General features: G+C 36.0%; 1 protein-coding gene across 15 annotated transcripts in view; it reads left to right on the forward strand.

The window, feature by feature from the left end:
• Fhit (fragile histidine triad diadenosine triphosphatase) overlaps positions 1-26,484 on the forward strand; it is a 1,402,288-nt gene that overhangs the window by 430,719 nt on the left and 945,085 nt on the right. For 14 of the 15 annotated variants that reach the window (XM_013144142.3, XM_013144139.3, XM_063257178.1 and 11 more), the window contains one exon: positions 124-213. The exons of the other annotated variant lie outside the window; for it this stretch is intronic. The gene's annotated coding sequence lies outside the window, so the exon portion shown is untranslated. The remainder of the gene's footprint in view (positions 1-123; positions 214-26,484) is intronic. 15 annotated transcript variants of the gene reach the window in all.

A 26,484-nucleotide genomic window follows, 5' to 3' on the forward strand; every position in this document is an offset into this window, starting at 1 on the left:
AGAAAACATCCATGCAGTCATCACAGCTCCATATATTTGGCAAATGTTTCTAATGAACTTGTATATAGAAGCCACCTGGCTCACTTCTAAAACGATTATCTGGTTCTCTTGTTCATGGTGTAGGTATCCAGTGACAACTTTCTGCCTTGCCCATCTCCAGAAACTCTGCATCCTGCATTCAAGGACTCTCCGGAGGAAGCAGTAATCTAAAAGGTAGTGTTTGCTTAAGTGTTTTCAGAGTGTGATGGATTTGTTCTGTTACAGCCTTCTTTGTAATAATATTAACATTCCTATGTACATATAACATAGCACTTTTAAAATGGGAAAATTTCAAGGCTAGATTCTCTTGGAGAATTTATCCTCTTCAACTACTATTTGTAGCTGTGATTTTAAAATTGGAATATAAATATTATGTCAGTTAAATAAAAGAGTGATGACTTCACTGTCTGAAAGAAAGCATTACCTTTCCTTTCCATAAAGTGTAGCGTTAATCGTTATCTGATTGACATTCTATTTTGTTTTCCCCCCACCAGGCAGTTACACACATTTAATAATTTTTATGTATGAATAATAAGGTTAAACAGCTACAAAGTTAAGTTGTTATGCCTTGAATGGCTTTGAGAATGATGACGGAGTTGGAGTGAAATTTGTAGTAGCAGGAAGAGGCTTCTGCGATGAGACATACTTCTTAAAGTGACTTGGGCTCATTCTGAATCAGAGAAAGTTCTAGACCCATTCAAGGGAACAGTGAAGGACAGCTTATGAGGCTTGAAGATGGATCGATCACTTGCATTCATGAGTCTTTGAATGGTTTCACTGGTGAAATCAAATACATCTTTTTAAAAGCAGCAATAAGGAGAACAAATGTACAGTTGAATCCCAAAAAACAATCCTCCAAGGCATTGCACTGTGGTGTGCTGAGGACCATGAATTGAAGGACTTTGGCATAACCTCAGATGCCAGGTCTTTTTATTACTTTCTCCTGTTCCTTTTTTTTTGCCTCAAATTAGGCCACAGAAACCAGAATTCTTCTTCCTCAGGTCAGACTGTAAGAACTAGAATCTTTATCTTTCAGACTTAAAACTTAGAAATATTACTCTGTAACCTTCCCCCCTTTCTGTGTAAGAGCTGGCCGTAAAGAAATTCGCAGATCTACCTTGTCTGCTAGCAGTTCATAAAGCTGTCACTCCAGGAGGAATCCTGCCCCATTTCTAGACCACACAGAGGAGCCAGGAAGAATCTGAACCAGTAGGCCTTGCTTTAGTTTCCCTCTCAGTGTGATACCAGCAAGTGTGACACATTTCAGTGTTGCTGTCTATTCTTCTTAGAATCAAGCACAAAAATTCAGTTTTCCCTAAGTCTTGGGTTTTCAATTCTGAAGGCCTGTGCAATTACTATAAACATTATATTTTCTCCTGTTAACCTGTCTTTATTATAGGAGCATTTGTTGTGACTTTCATGATGAGTGAGAAATGTGTCATTTTTCTATCCCTATAATACTAAACTGGTAATTTCCTCAGCATGTACTCTATGGACTGTGTTCATTAACCCCTTCTCATTTAAAGACTTCTTTCTTTTCCTGTCAGTATTTATCATCTTCACTCCTTTAACAACTCCTTCACTCCTAGGTTTTGACAAACCTTTAACATCTACATATAGGATAGTCCTATGTGTCAGAACACAAAGATACTATACTTCTTTATTGATTCCTGTGAAAACCCAGTCTTCTGTGTCTACTTTATATTGTATGTGTTCTTATCCTTGTTCTTGCTTTCCTTTATCTCATTCCAGTCATTCAAAGCTCATTTGAAAGTTGGGCAGGATTGTACAACTTGAATTTCTAAGACTGTGAGATATTGCTGTCTTTTAAAAATATTTACTGGTAAATATTGTGATGGGATGAGGCAAGTATGTTCTCCTCCTAAAGTACCTGACCCCTCACAGGTAAATCAGCTCTCTACCATAGGGTTTCCCTTGAAAATAAAAAAGGTTTAAAGACTGTAAATGCAATGAGTTGAAATGGAGTGCTAGTATACGTCCCTTGTTCCTGTGAGTCTCCATATGTGGTTATTTCATCATTTTTTAATTGTTGTTTTAGTTAGAGTTTTAAGCCCTGGAGCAAGATCATTTTCAGCATCAAAGCTGCCAATATCAAATATAGTTTTGAAATGGTAGCTTTTTTAATATCAGTAATTACTAGAAAGAGGAATTATGGACTGTTTTCAAGTTTTAGAAACCTCACTTTTCCCTCCATGCTTAGAAAGATTTTTCTCTCTGAACAATAGAAGGCATATATCTAATTATTTCAAATACCTCCTCTTTTTTCTGTTTTTACATATTTCTACTGTTTTCTGTGTGATCTTACACAACCTACTTAACCTCTCCAAACCCTAGATTAGTCCTCCATAAGATGAGGATAATTATATGAGCTACCTCATTAGAATGGTTACGAAGGATTAAATGATAATTTATGTAAAGTGATAGGAAGTTGCGTTGCATATAGAAACTCAAGAAATTGAAGCAGTAATGATGATTATTAAATGAAAATGTGCACTCAGTAACTCTGTAGATATTGAAGGACTTTTAGTATTTTGTTTTTATTATAATATCACATACTGCAATTTTCAAGGAAGAAAGATATAAAAATACCCGAGATCTAAAAAGTAAGTCAAATATTGGCACAATACTGTGTGAATAATATTTAATAGTTATAATCCTGTATAAACCTCATTGCTGTGAGATTCAATGCTGCCAGTTTAAGGTCCACTTGATATTTTACCATTTAACTCTATATGCTTTCATTCTACATCTTTGTATGCACTTAGCAAGATTACCAAGTAGCCCTCAATCTTATTTCTGTGTCTTTAAACTAAAACCAAGTATCCCTGGATGAAGAGAATGAATGGAGGCTGAGTATTTTAAGGAGAAGTTAGGAAATTCAAAAAAAGTTTCTGAAATACCTTTTCTTGTTTCCAGTTCTGTTGTAGAAATAAGCTCTAGTGGGCCTGACATCCTAATAGACATCAAGTAAAATGTAAGAAAAAATGGTTTTACCTGGGGGTACCTGTCTTAGTTACTTTTCTCATTATTGAGACAAAATTCCTGGCACCCAAAGTTAAAGAAGGAAAAATATATAGTGCTTACAGTTTGTAGAAGTTTCAGGTTTTATTTTGATGGCTCAAATGCTGGGTGGCATGCCAGAGGGGCATCACAGAGGAAAAACAGTACATGGCAAAGCAGAGCAGGCAGAAATCAGCAAGCAATGAGCAACAACCTTCTTTCTGTCCTTCACATTTTATCCAGGCTCCCTGGGACCTTTAGGGCAGGTAACACTCACACTCAGGGTGAAGCAGCCTTAATCTTAGCATTGTGTCATCAGTCAGTACCAGCATCATATCCTTAATCCCACCAGCATACATCCTGGATCCAGCCCCCTCAAAAAAGTCCTACTTATGATCATACGAGGTTTTGGTAGGAAATCTGGATAGAAGCCATAACATTTTCCCCTGGCCGTCGAAGATTTGTATACATCTCCCTATACAATTAGCATTTAATCCATTTCGAAGAGTTTTCAGCATTGTTGAAAAGTCCAAGTCTAAGGTTTCCCCCAAGACTTGAGGCAAACTCTAGCTGAGCTCCTATGCTAATGAAAAAGTGACTTCCAGAATTCAATGGCATAAGGTAGACATTTCCAGTCCAAAAGATACAAAGAGTGGGATACAGAGGAATGGGAACAAAGCAAGACCAGAATCCAACAAAGCAAACATTAAATCCCTGTAGTTCCATGTCTGGCAACCCTGGCAATCTGTGGCAGGTTGTGAACTCCAAAGGATTTAGGTGGCTCTGCTCACCCCATGGGACTTCTGGTGATTGTAGCTCCCATGGTTTTTCTTTGGCCAGCTTTTATCATTCCTTGAAGCTCTCCTCGAGTAATGCATGTTCCTGGCTTCTCCAATGTTCTGGGGTCTCCGTTGGACCTTTGGCTTCACACTCATAGCTTCTCATGCTTCCCTCTCAGGGGTATAATACCTGGCCTCCCAGGCCTTCTCCTGAAATCTGGATGGAAGCCTTTTTGACCTCACCGCTCTTGCATTTTGCATGAAAACAAAACTAGCAGCATGTGGATGACCGAGGGTCTGCTGCCAGCTAGAGCAATTGCAAGGCTTCCTCTCTCTTGGTTGTAGGGTTTGAGTGGCTGGATTACTGAACACCAGGAACCAAACCCTAAGGAAAAACTTCTCTAGGCTACTGCCATTCTGGAACATGGTGTTCTGAGTCTTTCCTCTTAAAAGCAAAGTCTTCCACCTTGGCAATTTTGAGGCTGCACAGATTGGAGTTCTTCTGGTTTTTGTGATGTGCTCAGGCTGTTTTTTCTGTTTTCCTATGTCTTCTCAGCAATCAGTGTTTCCTGTGTTCTCTCTTTGTAGTCCACAGCTTTACTTGAACTTCCTTTCTGGCCAAATTCACAATGTTTTAAATGTTATGCTGGGCTATTTGCTCTCAAGTCTTAATGAAGGATGGCTAAAAGCCCCAACAGTATTCATAGCACCATAAGTCTTGAAATTTCTTCTGCAAGATTAAGTAGTCCACCACTCTTAATCTCAGCCTCAGGCAAACCCTTGGTCATGAGCAAAATTCAGACAAAATTTCTGCTGAGGCATAACAAACATGCCAGTGATTTAGCTCAGTGCCACAGCACCTTCCTAGAAAGCATGAAATTCTGAGTTTGATTTCTGGTACCAAAAAGATAAATTAATAGGGGCTGGGGATTTAGCTCAGTGGCAGAAGCACCTGCCTTGCAAGCAGGCACTCATGAGTTTGATCCCTGGTACTGATTTTAAAAAAGATAAATTAATAAATAACACATATCTGCTAGAGTTCAACAACCAATGCAATCCTTTTTCCAAGCAAAAACCTCCTGCTCCTAATTTTTACTGACAGCATTTCTATCAGCAACCTGGTCTTCTGAGCAACCCAGAATCTCTCATCAAGCACAGTTGAAGGCATTCCAGGGCTGCTTATTCAGCTGGTTATCTCCCAAACTTTCCAAATTCTTCCTACACGTTGGATCCACAGGTTCCTGAACCATACTGTCAGGAATAGTCACAGTAATGACCACTCTCGTACCAAATCCTAATTAGTTACTTTTCTCATTGCTGAGACAAAATACCCACCACACAAAGTTAAAGGAGGAAAGGGTTATTGTAGTTTAAAGTTTGTAGAAGTTTCAGTTCATAGTTGGCTAGCACTGAGGCTGGGTGTCAGAGGAGCTTCCCAGCAAAGAAACAGCATATGGCACAGCACAACAGGCGGAAGGCAACAAGCAACGACCTTCTTTCTGTCATTTATATCTTATCCAGACTACCCACCCTCAGGGTCTTAGTCCTAGCATTGCCACATGAATCAATTCCTGAAGCACCTTCTGATCCCACCAGCACATATCCTAGATCCTGCCACCTCTGCAAAGCCATCACTCCATGACCATACAAGGCTTTGGTGAGAATCTAGACACAGGCCGCATAAGCATTGAGGGTAAAAATATGCAGGGAGACCCTTTGTTGTAGTTGAAATTCAAAACTTTATAGCATGATCCAGTTCAAAGTAAGTTTTCCATTTTAAATTGTTTAAACTGAAAGCAAGCTGAAGTCAATGTCCCTTGGGATGGTTAATCTCCAACAGAAAACCTAGTCTTTTAGATTTGAAGATCGAAACATCAGAATTCAGCCCAAAACATCACAGTCACTGGAAAATGAATTTAGAATCCTTGAAAGCAGAGGAAAAAATGATGGAAAGCCCCTAATTATGTATATTGACACTGCTCCAATTTCTTTATTTTCAAGGTATATAGAAAAACCTGTTTTTAGGACTCATTAATACATGGCAAGAGAGCATTATGAAAGTTCCAAATAAGACCACCCTCCCAGGGAGAAGACAGGGACCTTTATGTTTGATTTCAGTATAAGGAATTCTGGGAAAGTCATTCAAGGAGTGGTTTCATTGGGTCTCCATGATCCTGTTATTCATCCATCTGAGATCTGGAGATAGCCAGGTGTTGGTTGAAAACTGACTTTACAGTCTTCCTTTCACAGGAGCCAGTACTCTTAGCATCCTTAGAGACTGTCCCATAGGATAAAACTATTAGGCAAGTTTGTAAATCCTAACGAGGGGCAATGTCCAAGGGATCAAGATAAAATATACATTTCTGTATTTGAAAAAGTGTTTTGAAGTTTTATTAAGAGTAAGAGGGAAAATGAGTACCCTAATTTCTGACTGATGCTTAAACTGTGCATACAATGAGCAGACACAAATTAGCACAGTTAAAAATGAAAATACTCGGCAGGGGTTTGAGCTGCCACCGAAGAGATTGTTTTCATTTTGAGCATAACTAAATTAATTCCCTGTTACAACATATAAATCTAATTCTTCAGATAAACAAAACAATTCAAACTCTTGATGCCATAGCATTTATATTTATATGCTCGTACGATGCAACCTAAATTACATTATGTTTGAAGAACCATAAAAATGTGACCAATTTTAAGGAGAAAAAACCCATTATTTGGTATTGATTTAAAGGTGACCCAGATGGAAGAATAAGCAGACAAAATTTTAAAGCAGCTATTATAACCATGCTCCATAAAGAACAGAAAATATACTCAAATGAATAAGAAGACAGTAAATAAGAATTAAAAAAAGAGCCAAACAGAAATTCTGAAACCAAAAATATAGTATTTGAATTAAAAATTGACCATGTGAACTTACGGCATTTGGAGATAAACAAAGAAAATGTCAGTGAACCCAAACATGGATCCATCGGAATGTTCTTTCTGAAGCATAGGAAAAAAAATAGATTTAACCAACTGAGTGGAAAAAAATGAACTCTCAGTATGTATGTGACCAACATGAAAATATCTAGCTTTCGTCTAATTGGATAGCCATAAGGAAAGGAGAAAGATAACAATACAAAAAGTATTTGAAGAAACAATGCTCAAATTGTCAAATTTGGTAGAACATATAAATGCAAAAGATCAAGAAATGTGACAATCCTCAAATAGAATTAATTCAAATAAAATTGTGCCTTGGCACTTCATATTTCAAATTCATAACACCAATAGGAAGGGAAAAATCTTGAAAGAAAAATAGCCCAATACTTTTGGGGGAACAATGCTTTATATAAGCACTGATTTCCCATCAAAAGTCACAGAGGTAGAAATAGCAAAATGATATTTTAAAAGTGTGGGGTGAGGTGGATGCTAAAAACTGAGAATGTAAAATTTTACAATGAAAAATCTCCTTTGAAAAGGAAACAAAAACATTTTAAAATTAGAACTAAAAGAACTTATTGTCAACAGACCTACACCGCAAGAAATGCTAAAGGGAGTTGTAAAATAAGCTTTCAGCAGGTAGAATCTTGAATTTTAAAGAAGGAATGAAAAATGATAGAAATTATAAATGTGAAAGACTATTTTTTTTCCATTTTAAAACCATTACAATATATAGGACCTATTAAATCTGAATTATAACATTGCCCCTGGTTTGGTTATCCTTCTCTTTGCTCAGACAAAATACCTAACACCCAGAAGTCAAAGGAAGAAAGGTTTATTTCAGCTCACAGTTTGTAGAGGTTTCACTTCCTATCTGGCTGACTCCAAAGCAGGGAGGTGTTTCATAGATGACTGACTCCAAGGCAGAGGGTCATGAGAGAGTAGGAATAGTCTGTGGCCAAGCAGGTAGAAGGCAGCAAGCAGCAGCAGCAGCCTGCCACCCATCTTTCTGTTTTATTCTTTTCAGGCTACATCATAATCTTTGGTACATATGCCACTAGGGTTGGACTTCCCATCACCCATACTCAGAGCAGTGCTAACCAATCAGTGAACTAATCCAGTTATTGAACCTGCAGTTCATACTCATACACTCTTCCTACACATTCACACACCCTTTATCGAGCCATCTCTGGAAAGTCTATGAGCATGTGAGGCTTTGGGGGGACATTTAGATATAAGCCATAACAGTGTTTATAAGATAATGTATATATAAGAGTGTTTGCATAAAGAAAGGGAGAATGGTACTTTTACTATTATATAGTTTTCAAATTTTATATGAGGCATATGAAATTGACTCTAAGAAGGCTGTGAAAGATCAAGAATATAGATTTCAGTCACCAGAACAATCAGCAAAATATCAACAGATAAAATAGAATTCTCATTTTAAGAAGTGATCCAAAAATATTACAGTAAAGAAAAATCAGAGGAATAAGAAACAGGAACAAACAGAAAATACATAATAAATTGTTTAAAATAAATAATTGTAAATAAAGTAATTGGTAGTTCTGAAAGAAACCATGTCAATAATTATCTCAAATATTAATAGACTGCACACTAAAATGTAGAGATATCAGAATGTATACAGACAACTATATTTTTTTAAGAGTTTTAAATCGAAAGATACAGACAGGTTTAAAATAAATTGGTAGAGAAAGGTATATTTTGGAAATTGCTTAGGGAGTCTAGAGTGGCTATGTTAGTATCATACAAATTAAGCTTTAAGATAAAAATTATTACCAAATACAAAGAAGAATGCCCCATAATAATGAGAAGGTCATTATATTGTATTAAGAAGACATAAGAATTATAGATATGTATATACTCTTGATAAAATTCTAAGAGAGAGAATTTCTGAGTCTATAATTTTTTTGAGGACTTTCTCAGTCATGAATCATAAGACACAAGTGGCTGATCAGTTTAAGCTAACAATCAGTTGGTAAAATCATGGACTGAAGGTCAACACTTGTAGAAAAAATAGTTGGACTGTATTTATCAGTGTAATGAATTCTTTACAGATGTTCCATTACAATTTTTTATGATACATATTGGCTTCCTCTAATACATTTTATCTTTGAATATCTCCCACAATCCAGGTTCAAGTCAAAACCTTCACAATTCACTTAGAGAGTCCATATTTAATTGACATGTTATAGAATAGTTATTAAGTGCATTCTGGTTGCCATCCCTGCTTACAACAGTTATATAAGTTCTCAGATCTCCTTCACGTATCATTGGAAGAATGTGTGGCTCAGATAGGTTTCAGTGTGTTGCCCAGTATCACATTCCTGGTGATTAGTAGAGTCAGTCTCCAAATCAAGAGTCTATCTTTTTTTTTTTTTTTTTTTGAAGCTTACTTCACTGCACTGCATTGTCTTATAGCAAACATTACTGGTTAACGAGTATTAGGGAGAGTATGCATATGGAGACACATAGTACTTTTTCACACACTCCCTTGAGGACACATGAGCATTTTAAAGGTATCTCTGACTACATTTTGAATCTGCCAATAGCTGTAAGATAGGATGAAGCTGGTTACTGCACAAACAGATAAACCCATTATCTTGACCCAGTTCTTGTGGCACAGTAAACTGTAAACTCTTAAACCAGAAAATTTTATATGTATATATTCTGATGGAATGCTTTATTTCCAGCAGACAAATTTATAGTAAGAATTTAGAGATTGTGGACACCTTTCCTAGACTTCCACGTTCCCTGTGACATGACTGGAGGTCAGCAAGTGTGAATCTCTGCGGAGCCTGGAATCAAATTTCACAACTGAATGGAGTCTGCAAGGATAAGGGAACATTCTAAACGATGTTCTGGGGTCTGTGCCTTTGAGTTTTATTTCTCATTAATAGAACTGGATTTTATTTCTTAAAGTCAGCATTGCAGATTTTTCAAATGAGATTAAATATCAAATACTATACTGGTTGATTTTGTAAATATTCTGGCTTCACAATAATGTTTAAAAAAATGCTATTATTCCCATTTTTTTATTTAAGAAAAAAAAAAGAAAGAAAAGAAAAAGAAACAACATCAAACCCAAAACAGTAACAGTGTAGGTTTTCAAAACAAGCTAATAACAATTTAACAATGGTTGTAATATTGCATATTGTTACCCACAAAAGGGTTGCTTAGATTACCAGATATAGACATGCAAAATTGATCTAACATATGAGTATTAACTGTTCTTTTCCAAGAACTCATAGAATTAGTAGTACAGTTATCTTAACTACCCTATGTATATGTATACAAAAATTTCTATCTTTTTCTTTTTCCCTTTCTTTCCTTCTTTCCCCTCTCTCAGTTGTTTTTCCTTTGAGCAGCTCCTTACCCATACACAATATTTATTGCAGATTTAGAATCCTATTTGCTCTTTCAGTTTCTTACACCAGTGAGACAATACAGTGTTTACACATGTGAGTTTGTTTTATTTCACTTATGAGTGTGATCTCAAGTTGCATCTCTTTACTTATAAAAGCCTCGATGCAATCTTTTCTTTGCAGCTGAGTAGTACTCCATTGTATGAAAATACCACATCTTTTTTATCCTTTCCTTGATTGATGTGCACTTAGAGTGTTTCCAAGATTTGGCTATTACAAATTGTGCTGCTATAAACATGGGTGTACATATATTACTGTGGCATGATGTTTTTAATTCTTCTGGGAAAATATCCAGAAGTGGGATAGCTGGGTCAAATGGAATCTCTAATCCTAGCTTTTTCAGGAACCTCCACACTGATTTTCACAGTGCTTGCACCAGCCTACAGTCCCACCGACAGTGGAGAAGAGTTCCTTTTTCCCCAAAGCCCCTCCAGTATTTGTTATTGGTTATTTTCTTGATCTTGGCCTTGCTTTATGGAGTAAGATGGAATCTCAGTGGTTTTAATTTGCATTTCTCTAATGACAATGATGCTGAACATTTTTTCATATATTTCCATTTGTATTTCTTCATCTGAGACGTGTGTATTCATTTCAGATGCCCACTTTTGGATTGGGTCTTGAATTTTGGGGGCCTGATTTTTTAAAATTGTTTATTTGTTCTAGATAGAAGTCCTTTGAGGGCTAATTTGCTAAGGTATTTTCCCAATTCATTTGTTTTCTTTTCACTCTGTTGGAGATTTTTTTTTGACATGCAAAAACTTTTATGAGATCCCTGTTGTTGATTCTGGGAAGTATTTCCTGTTTAGTTTGATTTTTGTTGAACTTGCTGCCTAATCCTAATCCTAATCCTAATCCTAATCCTATGTCATTGTGATTTCTACCTACTTTGTCCAGTGAATATAGTGTTTCTGTTTTAATATTAGATCCTTGGTCCATTTTGACTTTAGTTTAGTGCATGGTGATGGACATGGGTATAGTTTTAGTTTTTGGCATATATGGAAATCCAGGTTTTCCAGCATCCACTTATTGAAGAGGCTATCTTTCTTCCAATGAACATGTTTTGCCCCTTTGCCAAAGATGAGATGGCTGAGTATGTTTGTAGTTGTGGTCATATCTTCTAATCTATTTCATTGATCTTCGGGTCTGCTTTTATTCTAGTACCATGCTGATTTTATTACAATAGCTTTGTGTATATTCAAGTCAGGAATTGTGATGTCTCCTGCCTTGCCTTTGTTTCCCAGAATTATCTTTGCTATTCTAGGTCTCTCCTGGTTCCAGATGAATTTTAGGAATGATTTCTCTAGATTTGTGAGGTATGAAAATGGTATTTCAATTGGAATTGCATTAAATCTGTATTACGATTTTGGGAGAGTGGTCATTTTCACAATGTTGTTCTTCCTATCTTTGAACAGTGAATGTCTTTCCATTTTCTGAAATAATCTTTTATTTCTTGTTTCAGAGTAATATAATTTTCAAAATATGGATCTTTTCTTACATTTGTTTGATTCATCAGTATTTCATTTTGGGGGGTGTTATAGTAAAAGGCACAGTTTCCCTTATTTCTCTCTCAGTGAGTTTGTTGTTAGTGTACAGGAATGCTGTTTATTTTGAGTGTTGACTTTGTATCCAGCTATGCTACTGCAATTGGTTATTAAATCTAGAAGTCTTTCCATGGAGTTTTGAGGATCTTCTGTATAGCATGTTATCTGTAAATAGCGATAATTTTAACTTATCCTTTCCTATTGCTATTCCTTTATTTTTTTTTTCTCTTGCCTAATTGATCTGGCTATTGTTTCTAGCACTATATTGAGTAGGAGTTTTGGTAGTGGGCAACATTGTCAAGCTCCTGATTTTAGAATGAAAGCATTCAGTTTTTTCCCCATTTAGTAAGATGTATGCTGTTGGCTTATTATCTACGGGTTTTATCAGATTGAAGTAAAGACCATATATTCTGATTTTCTGCAGCGTTTTTATAATAAATGAATGTTGGATTTTGTCATAAGATTTTTCTGCATCTATTGAGATGACCATATGATTCTTGTCTTTGGCTCTGTTGATATGGTGTATTATGTTTATTGATTTGCATATGCTGAGCCACCCCTGTATTCCTGAGATGAATCTTACTTGATCATGGTGTATAATCTTCTGTATGATTTGTTGCATTCTATTTGCCAATATTTTATTGAGGATTTTTGTATCTGTGTTTATTAGGAAGATTGGCCTGTAATTCTCTTTTTTGTTTGAGTCTTTCTCTTTTGTTATCCTAATAACAAAACTAGGAATGAGTTAAGCAGACTTGCTTCACTTTGAATTCCATTGAAGAGTTTGAGCTGTGCTGGCATTAAGTCTTCCCTAAATTTCTTGTGGACTTGAGCAGTGAATCCATCAGGACCTGGGCTTTTCTTTGTTGGTAATATTCTAATTACATTTTCAATTTCATTAACTGAATTTTGGTTATTTATCGGTTTTACTTCTTGATTCAAATTTGGTAATTCATATGTTTCTAGGAATCTGTCCATTTCTTCTTTCTTCTTTTCCATTTCTACTATGAGAGTAAAGGTTTTCAAAGTAGTATTTAAGGTCTGTATTTTCACAGGGTCTATAGTGATTTTACCCTTTTCATTTCTTATTATGAGGATAGAGTTTTTCCGTTCCTAGTTTGGTGAAGTTGGCTAGGAGTTTAATAATTTGATTTGTTCTTTCAAAAAACCAACTCTTCATTAATTCTTTGTATTATTTTCTTAGTTTCAAGTGAAGTAATTTCTACTCCAATCTTTATAATTTCTTTCCTTCTTTTGGTTTTGGGTTGACTTGCTCTTCTTTTTCTAGAAGTTTGAGGTACATCATTAAGTTGTTTATTTGTATTTGTTTCCTGATGTGGGAGTTTACCGCTATAAATTTCCTTCTGAAGATGCTTTCATTGTGTCCCAAAGGTTCTTCTAGTAAGTTGTATTTTGCATTTTTTTATTGTAGATATTATTTAATTTCTTCTTGAATTTCCTCTGTGACTCATTGGTTGTTTAGGAGAGTGTTAATTTCTGTGTGTTTATGGGGTTCTCATGGGGTTTTTGTCATTAATTTCCAATTTTATTGTGCTATGGTCAGATATATGCATGGAATTGTTTTGATTCCTTTGCATTTACTTAAGCATGTTCTGTGTGCTAGTATATGGTCTATTTTAGAGATGACTCATGTGCAGCAGAGAAGAATGTGTATTCTGATGTTGTGTGGAACACTTTGAAAATATCTACTAAGTCCATTTGTTTATAAATTTCATTCAGTTTTGGATCTTCTTTGCTGACTTTTTGTTTGGTTAATCTCTCTCTTTGTGACAATGAGATGTTAAGGTCCCCTGTTACAGCTGTATTATTGCTTATTTGATTTTTCATATCTGTTAAGATTTGTCTTATATAGTTGGGTACTCTGATGTTTGGTGCATATATATTTATATTGTAATCTCTTCCTCTTCAAGTTTTCCCCCAATAAGTATATAGTGACCTTCTTTATCTCTTTTGATCACTCTTGGTTTGAAGTTCACATTGTCTGCAAATAGAATAGCTACTCCTGCTTTTTTTCTGGGTTGTCATATGGAATGTTGTTTTCCATCCTTTGACTTTTAGTCTATGAATTTCCTTTTGAATTAAATGTGTTTCTTGTATACACAATATTGTTAGATTTTGTTTCTTAATCCACTCTTCCGTCTGTTTCTTTTTATTAGTGAGTTGAGACCATTTACATTGATGGATATAACTGATATGTACTGACTTATCCCAGTCACATTATCTTTCTGTTGTTCATTTTCTATTTTTCCTGTTTAATTGTTTCCCCTGCTTAGTGGTTTCCTTCTGCTGCTGTTCTTGGAATTCTAGTTATCTTTATCTCTTACTAGAATATCTTTCAGTAGTCTTTGTTGTGTTGATTTCGTGATCATGAATTTTTTAGTTATGCTTTGTCATAGAAGAATCTTATTTCTCCATCAATTTTCAAAGATAGTTTTGCATGGTACATCAATCTGGATTGGAAGCTGTTTTATTTCAGGATTTGAAATACTTCACTCCAAGTTCTTCGTGACTTGAAAGTTGGTGTCGAGTAGTCTACCGTGATTCTGACAGGCTTTCCTTTGTAGGTGCTCTGTTTCTTATCTCTGACAGCTTTTAGTATTCCTTCTTGTGTTGAATTCCTGATATCCTAATTATTATATGTCTGGGTGAAGATTTATTTTGGTTATGATTTATTGGAATTATATATGCCTTACTTATCTGTATATCAGATTCTTTTCCCAAATTTGGAAAATTTTCTAATTTTTTTCTGTGAATAGTGTTTATGTCATTTGTGTTGACCCCTGCTTTTTGGTTAACACCTATCATTCTTATATTGCTTCTCTTTGCATCATTTTGCAGCCATTGAATTGTTGTTTCATGGTTCCTTGCCATTTTTAAGAGATCTATTCTTTTGTGATCATAAGCCTCCATTCTGTCTTCAAAGTCTGAGAGTTTATCTTCAGCTTCATTGAAGTGCTTTTGCCATATGGTAGTTGAATTTTAATTTCCTGAATATCCCTTTGAATCTGTTTTATGCATTCTAATATTGTCATATATGTTCGTTCAAGGTTTCCATCATTTTTCCTGTTTCTCTATTCTTTATATAGATCCTTTTAAGATACGTTCAACATTTCTTTCATAATGTTTATCATTTTCTTATTTTACTTGAGATTATTTCTGATCTGATTTCCTCTATAGCTTCATGGAATTGTTTCTTTACTTCAACTGCTATCATTTTAGAAAGTTCAGTGGTGCAATTTCTAGTGTCTTCCATTTCATTATCTCCTGGGTTTGTTCTCAGTGGGCCAGAGAACTGAGACTGCATTTTGCTCTTTCATTTTGTCATTTTCCTCTGGGCCCTGTGTGGCTGGCCAGGTACTCTACCAATGTATTGCACTTGAACGTTGTGCTGGGCAGGGCTTTGATCTTCTGAGATCCACGAGGCTGATATCCCTGAACTATAGCACAGAGCCTTGCACTGTGTAATATCCTTATCTTGTGTAAAGGATGGCAAGGAGATTTTGTGAGTGCTACATTCATCCTGAAGGTGTGGTGTGTGTGCAGGGGTAGCCTATGTATAAGGGAGCAGAAAATGCTTTTTTTCTCCCTTTTGCTCTGGCTGCTGCTTTAAAGTGTTGCCCCAGTGCCATGCCACCCTGCCTTCGAGCCAACTGTTTATGGACTGAAACCTCTAAAAACTGTAAGCTAAATAAATCTTTTCTTCCCTAATTTGGGGCGCCAGGTATTTTATCTCAACAATAAGAAAAAGATAACAAGACAGGACCCATCAGCTAGACTTATTCCTCCCTGACGGAGGGCTCTGGAACTCTGGATAGGCAGGGGGTGGTACTTCTGTGACCTGTGAGGCTGGCTGGCATTCCTCTGATGGATTGTGCTGGGATGCTTGTCTGGGCAGAGCTTGGATCCTCGATGCAGCTAGCAGGGACCCAACCCTGGAGTTTCTATTATCCTCATTTTAGAAATAAGAGCTTTGAAGTTTCCACATTTTTTTTCCTGTAAATATAAGATTAATACACTGGTTCTTTTCCATGATGTAGGACCCAATCAATAAATTACAGTCTTACTATACTTGCTTAAGAGATTTTCTGTGTCATTTCCACTCTATATTTATGGGTCCAGCCTAAAGTCAAGTAATACCAATCTTTGTCATGGTTCCCTTAGTTTTCTAAGAAAGCTCTATTTCATTTGTGGTAGGTTATAGCCAGCTTGAAATATATATTTTTTCTCTCCACTACTGCTATTTCAAAGAGTTGCAAATATACATTGGACATGAGAATTCACTGAGTTTTGTGTCAGGCAGAGCAAAGAAAGCAACATAGAAAGGTTTATATTTTTGTTAGCAGAAAAATTAGAACATGACAGAGATTTTTCATCTTTGATTCCTTCACAGTTTTGAAATACTATAAAAATGAGAGTATTAATACCACTCAGATAGGAAGAAATGAAACTGCATTTTTACACTAAAGGTAGATCATTGTTTCCCTTCTATAACTCCAACGCAGAATCAGGTTAGAAATCTCTATACAATTAGGCTATAGCTAACTTATTAAAACTCCATACTCTGAACTTCTGTGGGTCAACAAAGTATTATCTATTTATATTATCCTTATATTATCAAAACAATGAGAAAGATTTTTATGATCTTCTTCATACCTAAAGTGGATGTCATTGTTTATAGATTAGGAACTGAGCCTTGGCAGGTGATGCAGTTTGATCAGGTCACATAAAAATGTAGTCAGAACTTTAATCCCTGTCTCTATGTTACAAAACCTATGGTTTTCCCACTACACCAAACCATTTCTGCAGTATTCAATAATGTAATCACTTGGTCATTATTTCTAACACTAATTCCAGTTTATAAAGTGATCAGTGGGAAGAGGCATGTCTGATAGTTCAGAATTCATTCCCTTTGAAATCACCAATGGAGTCATGGTTCAGAAAGCTCCACAGAAGCTCTGACAACATCAGGCCACCTTGAAATGTTTTATATTTTGTGCCTGTGCTTTTTCTTTCTTTTTTTTTTTTTTAAGAATTTTTTTGGCAAGACTTGAGAGCTTGAGAGTTACAGAGTTAAGGTCACCAAGGAAGCTTCAGTGACAGTTTTGCCCACACAACTGGAATGTTCCTCAACTGTAAAGCTTTTTTTAAGTGAAAGGAGACCCAAAAAATCTTTCTACCAAGGTGTAGTGGTCCTGTCATTTTGAAATGAGCAGATTGTCAGCCTGTCCATTACCCTGCATACAGTATATGCTCATTAAGTCATGCATTGTAGGTTCCTTCAGGTTGTCAAACTGCTTAATTGAAAAAAATGTGTAGTCCCATTTATTCCAGCTATTCCACTTCTAGGCATATTCCCAGAAGAATTGAAAGCATCCTACCACAGTGATATATGCGCACCTATGTTTATAGCAGCACAATTTGTAATCACCAGATCTTGGAAACAACCCAAGTGTCCATCAACTGAGGAAAGGATAAAAAAGCTGTGGTATTTCTATACAATGGAGTATTATTCAGCTATAAAGAAGGATCACATTGAGATATTTATCAATAAATGGGCGCAGCTTGAGACCATACTCATAAGTGAAATAAATCAATCTCGCATGTGTGAATACCGAATAGTTTCCCTAATGTAAGTAATGATTCAAATATATAAAAATATGTGGTAATCATGATTCCCCATTATGTGGCCTTGAAGCCTTATAAAGTGTTCACTTATTAATTGGAAAGGCTTTATTCTGGGCTTGTTGATATGGAAATATTTGAAGCTATAGTATATGAAGTTTTATTCAAATATTTCAAGGAAAAAACAGATGCTATGGTAACTACTATTAAGTCGGGTTATTTGGTGGTGAAGCACTAGGTTGCTGAAACAGTCATGCTTTGACCTGCATTGTTATATTGTTATGTCCTGTTTTACCTCAATCTCTCCCTTATTCTCTAAAAAAAATTATTTAGTTATTTCTTATGTTTGTTTTAATTAAGGGGAAAAATTTAAAAAATTATCAGGATATATAATAGTAACATTTTTGATTTCCTATTAACTTGTTTTGAAGTCCTGTAACACTCCCATGATCTTGTTTTGACTGATTAGACTCTGTTCCATTCTGTATCAAGTTTGAGGGTATAGGCAACTACTTTGAAGGCAATAAGATTCACTAAGATGCCCATTCTGGTTTGACTATTGTCTCCTTTGGAAGTCCTGTAATGTTTACAATGCTTAAGTTTTATTGGTCTTGTTCTCTACTGTTTTGTTCAACTTTATAATATCTAATGAGATAGACAATTCTTTTTAAGGAAACAAGAGACATTGTTGATAACCATTGTTGATTACCTTGTACTCTGTTTTACATCATGTGCTATGTCTATCCTTGGTTTTGACTGACAGCTTTGTTTTGCCATATTTGACTTTATTCTCTCCCCCCCCCAAAAAAAGTAATAAGAACTAAGGAGTAATAAAACCCAAAATGTGTAAATTTTGTTGTAAAAAAGAGAGGGAAAAAAAGAGCTCTAAAGGATACAACAGCAAGTGTGTTTAGGGGTATTAAATAGCTGACCATATTAATGTTTTTGGTTGGATCATTGAACACAACTGTTTGCAGTCTCACTGTTTGAATGTCCACTTTGTATGCTTTGATACTGTGATTTGAGCAACTATCTCTAAGATGATAATATGTAATCTATTAATTTCTTACTGTTTTTTTGTTTGTTTGTTTGTTTTTTTGTAGCTCTGTATTACTTGTACCCTTACACCACTTTGTTTTGTTTTGTGTTTTTCTCTTTTTCCTTTTAAATAAAATTTTAAAAAAAAGAAAAAAATGTGTAGGGTAGCTCTTGTGGGAAAGAGACAAGAATCAAAGGGCTGGTAAGCTACTCTTAATATTCAGAGTTTGCTTTTAACTGCAGCTAGAAATTGTTCTGTTTTACAGTTTTGATTAAAGGACTATTCCTTCTTGTTTTGTTTATAATTCAAACATTGTAATTATAATGGAGTTGCTTTTATAATAGAGCTACTAAATCATTCTACCAGAAGACAAAAACCAAGGGGGAAGGACTCAAATTTTGTGCTACATTTGGCTCAGTTTAGGTGGTTGGGGCCTGAAACAAACTGGGAATCAAAAGATCCAAGAGAGTTTAGTCTTGATAAATCTCTGTTCCAAGGTTTTCATTCTGTAGGAGTTTAGGGCTTTATCACCTCAGTGGGTGGGTTAATCTTTTCTGACAGCTACTGCCCTTAGACTATTGGTATTTCTCAACTAGTTTGTGTGGCAGCTTTATACAATACCAACACCTAAGCTCCACCTCAAATCAAGAAGGTCTGACTCTGGAAGTAACAGTGTTTGTAAATGCTCCCCAAGTGATTGTAATGTGAGCTAGGATTGAAGAGATGGATCCAAATTGACTGCAGTCCTTTATTCTTAAATTAGGACTCATCTCCCCAGCTGTTATCTATCCATTACTATTGTACCTTTAGTTTCTGCAGGCTAAAACCCTGACTTCTGGACTCCACTTGGATCTATTAAATAAAATTATTTGGGGGGAGGATATGGCACATGAATCTTTCTCTTCTCTTCTCTTCTCTTCTCTTCTCTTCTCTTCTCTTCTCTTCTCTTCTCTTCTCTTCTTTTCTCTTCTCTTTCTCCTTCACCCTTCCTCTCCCTGCTTTTCTCTCACTCTCTCTTTTTCTCTTTTCTTGTATGATACTAGGGATTGAACCCAAGGCCTTCACACTGAATTGCATTTCATCCCTTTTTTATATTTTGTTTTGAGACAGCACCTCACTAAATCACCAGATTGCCCAGGCTGGGCTTTGCAGTGCTGGGATTACTGACAAGCACTACTATGTGTGGCTCAGAAAAGTCTTCTCTTAACGAGAGGTCTGAGCTAGGCATAGTGGCACATGCCTATAATCCTAGCATTCAGGAGACTGAGGCAGGAAGAATGCCACAAATTCAAGATCATTGTGGGCTAATAGTGAGTTCAAGACCAGCTGGAACTATATCGCAACCCCCATTTCAAGAAAGAAGGGAGAGGATTGGTCCTGTCTATCCCCATGGCCTGGGGGCTATGTGTAACCTTGCACAGGTAATGATGCACCCCCCCCTTGTAAACTGTTAACATTATATTATAATTTTGAGTGTTATTTTTCATGTTATAATTGAGTGCACGCAGGCAGAGTCTGCTGGTGACAATGGGAGCTGTGTAGGGGAGTGAGAAATGTAGTGCTAACCCCACCTCTTGTGCCCTCTGTGTATAGTCATTTGAATTGAAACCTGCCTGATGGGATGTTGCATGCACTCCTATGACTTGACATATAAAAACACAAAGATCACGATGCAGTATTTCAACCTACACATACCATGTGCACATTTATTCATATTAAGCATATATGTAAGTGTTCTTATTATATTATTTTTAATATATTAAAATATAAAAATAAAGGAAATTTTGTTATATGTGTATGTTAATTATAATGTACATTTTATATGTTACCCAAGATAATTCCTCTTCATTTAGTGCAACCCAGGCAAGCCCAAAGATTGGACATTCATGCTAGGTGATTCTTACGTACCATGCTTTGAGAATTTGCTAAAGAAAGGTGATGTTCCTATACATCATTTGTATACTATAGTGAATGTAACCCTTATATACATTAAAATGTGCCAATAAAAAATTTAAAAATGTACCAATAAACTTAATTAAAAAATAAAAATGAAAGAACTCATAAAATCATTTTCAGTATGTAAAAAAAAGAGAAGTGATCTCTATGAGTTGTTCAATGGAACGTCAAAAGAGTGTGACAATCTCAGAAAATTCTGGGTGGGTTTTTTTGTTGTTGTTGTCTGTTTTGCAATAGCGATTTTGGAACATTCCTTTGGACCTAACTGGAGCTATGCATGGTCATAAATGGCATTAGCTTTATTTGGGGCAAAGCTCTTCACTATCTAGTGCCATGATAAACCCCAGGAATGCACACATATTTTATGGCTTCTCTAATTTTTAGCCACTAATGACTAGAATTAATGCATTGTTAAAGGGACTACAAAAATATTGAGGCCTAAATAAAGAAGAAAAATTATTTTGGTTTTGCTGTATGGAGACACTGCAGAATCAGCACTACTTGAAATTTAATGAAATATTGACAAAACAGAACATTATGCTCTTTTAAGTTATTAAATTTAGTAATTATTAAAAATCCACCTTTAGAGACATTTTATGAATTAGCTTTTCTCATTTATTAATACTTCCTGAAAATGCACAATTACTAAAAAAGTTTAACTAATTTTAAAATTAAATTAACAAAAATATATGTAAGCACATAATTTTAAGTGCAAAGGTATATTATGATTTTGAAAAATTGACTATAAGCAAATTATTTAGTATAATCTGACATACTGTTGCTTCCAAAGGCACTGTACCTAAGTCCTGGAAGGTCATCTAATTTTGTGCAGGTTCTATACTTCAAATATAAAGGACATGTAACTCTTGAGCTCTATTCTTATTGAAAAGGTTGTCAAAATATATTCACAAGCAACCTTCAAAAGATACAGTTGAAATTAAATTTGTTATTATTGTTCATACTTCTTCATCTAAAGTAGATACCTCATAAGAAAAAAGGAAAAATAATATTTTTAGCCACATATCACCCTACCTTTAAAAGTCCATCACTGACATAAAAAGTTGAGACTATGATCAAGATGGGGCAGATTGCATACTACATCTGCTGCTCAAAAATTATCTCTCAACAATGATAATATTAATGTGAAACAGCATATAACTGGGCTAAATACCACTGAAAAGTTTGTCTGTGAGATCTGTTGATGAATTCTCCATGTCATATCTGTTCTTTGGATTTGATTGCATATGAGGTCCCTAGTTTCAGGATTCTCCTGATCCACAAATTCCTACTATCAAAGTCTCTACCAATGTGTTAATTAAGGTACATGTCCCTTTCTTCATTTTAGGCTCTTTTTATTTGTTTATTTAATAAAAAAAATCTCTATTCTTTTTTGTTTACTTACCTTTCTTTTTGACTGTGTTTTCTGGACAGCATGTCAACATCATGAAAGCAGGAGATGTTCTACTTTTTAACCAAATCCATTTGAGGAAATAAAGGGTGGTACCAATGCATCACTTTGTTCTTTCTAGCAATGCATAGTTGGGAGTGTCATATAATTATAAGCAATATTACAAATGCTGGAGGAAATAGGTCAGGAAATATTTTTGTACATCTCTTTTATACTTAGGATTCTATAACTCCAAGTCATTAATAAGTAAGTGGTGAAAAAGAAGTTATATTCAATGTTCTTGCAGACCTTGCTTACTTCCCCCTTACTTCAACAGGAAAAACAAATGATTGTTAGAAATCAGTGTGTCTATAAATTCCACACCTTCTAGATGAATAAAATGGTTAATCGTTCACTTGAAAATGACTACTTTATACTTTTGGAGAGAGGCCTGAAAACTTCTTGGCAATACTTCAACAGATTAATAACTGAGAATGATGATTGACTGGAGAATGGAAGTGGAGCTAATAGCCTTTTATTTTCATCTTTATTATTTCAGACAAAGTAGTAAATCATGGTGAAGGCATGGAATGTTTTGGGTTGGTTGGCTAAAGCTTTGGAGTAAGAAAGGAAAATAATGTGTAGTCTTAATTCTTTAAGGCATTGACCTCACCCATGATGGTGGAAGATCTTTGTGACTGTGTTGCTTCTGATGTTTAATATTCCTTTTGTTTTGTTTGTTTTATTGGTACCAGGGATCGAACTCATGACTGGATGTTTGCAAGGCAGGTGTTTATACCACTGAACTAAATCCTCAGCTAACATTCCTATTGCATTTCCAGCAAAGTCTGTGTGAACTACAGCAACCTTTCCCTGCAACTCTACTATGTGTGTAGCATTGTATTACACATGATTGAATAAAAAAAATGCATCTGACATGATCCTAACATTAAGTAGTTTTTTAAAAAAGGCTGGCAAGAAAGACATATGCATGTAAATCACCCTTCTATCAGGTAAAAGTGTTTAGTTGTTGGGGAGGGATGTGTGCAAATACCATGGGAGTCATTAGCTTGCAGGGTTGATGTGAGGGATCTACCTAATAGGGAATTAGTAATTTAAAACAATATGAGGAAGTCAAACTATCAAGTCCAAATGATGTCTGCTGATAATAGCCACAAGAGTTGGGCAATGAGGAAAGGACAGTTAAAAAGAAGGAAGCATAATGAACACAGGCGTAGAGGTTGAATCCCTGGGATATTTCCAGGGATATAAGAATCTTGACAGAAATGCAGAGTATACATAGGAAAATTTTTCTTCATAAGATTAAGCTCAAATTGAAAGGGCTTCTTATAAAGAATAACAACATGCTGGGGATATAGCTCAGTGGCACAAGCACAAGGTCCTGAGTGTAATTCTGGTTAAAAAAAAAAAAAAAATCCAGGCATTTTCCTGTCTTTGCATAGACTCACCATAGTCATCATAACCTTCCAGTTATCCCCATTTTAAAGATGTGGAAACAGGCATATATGGGTTAAATTTCTTGCTGAGTATGAATAAATGATAGAGCTGAGATTTGAACCTTGGTTTCCTTGCTTCCCTAAAGGAATCCTGGGGGAGAAGTACTGGAGTTTGATGGATTTGCAAATGGGGCACGATGCAGTTTCAAGGGCAATTTTGTGAATTTCCTTGAGCAAAGAGAAAGACATCCAATGACCATGAGGGGGATCACAGTGCCCTTGACTGCCTTCTTGCAAGTTATCCAAGTTTGCCGCCCTCCATGGAGGTAGATTGTTGGTGCAGGGAAACAAAAGTGTTTTTCAAGTGCTGCGCTGCCATGGTTAGCCTAGCACAGAGTAATGAAAGGAGCTTTTTTTTTTTTTTTTTTTTTTTTCCCTCTGCTGCCTTCCGGAGTTACATTCTAAGTGAATCTGCTGCCTCAAAATGGAGCTTGTTAGTTGCGTGTCATCTGAGGGTGGCAATTACTTGCATGTGTTTGGTTGGGTGCCAGCCCCTGGGGCGTCAGTCCTTAGTGCGGAGCCACTGTTTGTCATGAATTAGTCTTTAAATAAAAGCAAGTTTTAAAATGGTGCATGCTAATTTGGGTTTTGCTAACTCGCTCTGAAGAAGGCTTGGCCTGTTCGGTGCCAGCTGGCTGAGTTGGCATTCAATGAGAAACTGGGTCCCTACCAAAAATCACATTGCTCCTCCTGCCCCATTTGCAAGCAAAATGGCAGTGAGGAGCTAGTGGGCGGTGAGAAGCAAGGTGAACCACAGGGCAGGGGCTGCAGGGCAGTGGGATGATTAAAGGAATTGAACTTGCTGTGGCATCCCACTTGCCCCACCTTGGAAAGGAAACTGCCCCTCTCTTTTCCCACTCATATCACCCTGGGCCACCCATTCAGTGACTTTTACATAAAAGGCTTCCTCATCCAATTGCTTATACACTGCACCTTTTGTACTCTTCCAAGTCATACTTAAGGGATTATCACTGCAGCTTTTAACTTCTCCCAGAAAGAGCTGAAAGAACGTGAATGGGGCGGAAGTCTTCAGTGAGAAAGCAACCCCCCAAGTGCTCACAAAACCTCTAATCACGATGTAAGAATGTCATCTTGTTTGTGGTGGTGGCTGGCTACAAATGCGTTAATTAGCAGTTGCTGTACATACAGGCCATGATTACAGGTGGTTATGTCACACACACAGCTCTTGGTGATTCCACATGGTGTTCAGATTTGGGCCCTGGTCACTTTACCATGGTATTTTTTTGTTTGTTCATTTATTTTGTTTTATTTTATTTTACTTTTCATTAAGAAAGATCAATCATACCTGTCATGGTTTTGATTCTTGAAACTCAGTATAGTACTTTGCCCAGAAAGTACTAATTGAAAGAGCTGCGTTTATTTTTGTTGTTGTTGTTGCTTTGTTTTGTTTTTTTACACTTTGCAGGAAGATCATCTGATCAGGAGAAATGTCAGTTGTGATGCAATCAACAGTTGAAAACAGGATGATCCTGTTTACTTATTTATTTTAGTTTTGTTTTGCAAGCAACTCTTGTATCCAAATATGATTGCTCAGTATTAGAAGGAAAATGCCATGTACATAGGCAAGATAGAAAAAGAATTTAAATAAGCCTTGCTTTCTGGATGTTCAGAAAAGATGGAAACTTTTTCTCCTATGCATGTATCTGTGTAGTAGCTTGCTGAGAGATATGTATTGTTCTAGTTGCTAATGTAATGTACATTAAGTTTCCTACAATGAAATCTGTTGTGTTTGTTTTTAACCTGTTTATTTGATGCAAGTGCCTCTATTTGCCTTTGTTCTCTGTTGAAGGCAGTGTATTAAGTTTACTAATACAATGACACTCAGTTCCTATGGTATTTGGTGGGAAAGCCTTCATGACAGGACAAGCATTGTGTTTTTTTATAGATGATGAGGTAAAATTGAGAATAAAGGGCACTTTGAATACTTGAGCACTGTAAAAATTTTGAGGGAGATTTTTTTTTTGTGGCAGAAAATGTTGTGATTTCTTTAAATGCTCATTTAATATTTTGGGTCTAACCAGCACAATGGGCTGCTTTTAGGAATGAGAGCTGATAATGAGACTGTGGAGCCTTTAATTTATGATGTATCTGACAGCATTGTGGTGAATCTGATTTGGCATGCATATGATTGTGTCTGCAAGCTGAAAATAAACCAGCTGGTATTTGTTCTGAAAACGTTCTGAGAACACCTTCCTGTTAATGGCCCATGGCTTGATCCAGCATCTGGAAAACTAATACATTTTCATTTTTTCCATGAAAGTCAGCTCAAATCATCAATGATTCCATAGCCATTTGCAATCTTCTCTTGTCTAGAATACGCCAATTACCATGAAATTATTCCTATTAGCTACATGATTGAATGATAGTAACCTGACTATCACTTGTTGGCAGAAATTCTCTCATAATGAGAATAATGAACTGTGCAGTTGAGTCCTTGCTGGGCTATGTTAAATAGGGAGGTTGGATATTATATGTTTCTAACCTATCAGGAACAATACTTCTTAATGACTATGTGAATTGAGGGAAATAAGATAATTTTGTAGATTTGCTTGAACGTGGGAATTTACTGTTTTGGTCAATTTGTTTGAGCGTGCCATTAAAAATGATGTTCAGAGATCATTTTTTGATGTGTGCATAGTTATGATCAGTGCCAGTACATGGAGCCTAACAGGATCATGCTCTCTTGTGAACCATGTCTGATTTTTAAATAAGATCCTCCATGCATAATTATCACCAAAGATATAATACCATCAGTATAACTGATCCTGAGAAAAATACAGAAAGTCTAATACTGCCATGAGATTGATAAATTAATTTACATTTCTCTCTGCTTATTCTAGACCTGTGAGGCCACCTGCCTTGCACAACTGAAAATGTAGTATCAGGAAGATGATGGTTCCAAATATGTAAAAGGGAACCTTGAAAAGGACCAAGAAGCCCCCCGCCCCAAAGTTCCTGGTAGGGCTTTGGTGTAGGAGTAGAATGGGTTAACTATGTTCTCCAAGGGTCTAAAGAAGCTCATTTAACATAGTAGGTACTTCTTGAGGCTCATCTCAGTCCTTTTATCTCAGTTTTATCTCTGGATCTTATCCTGGAAACCATTTTATGCTGATGTGATCCTAAGCCTCTTGCATGAGCTGCACTGAGTATCTTTATTTTCTGGTTCTAGGTTT

This window comes from Cavia porcellus, unplaced genomic scaffold (assembly GCF_034190915.1).
Source record: "Cavia porcellus strain 051 isolate PalLab524CR breed Dunkin Hartley unplaced genomic scaffold, mCavPor4.1 scaffold_10, whole genome shotgun sequence".
Taxonomy (NCBI): Eukaryota; Metazoa; Chordata; class Mammalia; order Rodentia; family Caviidae; genus Cavia; species Cavia porcellus.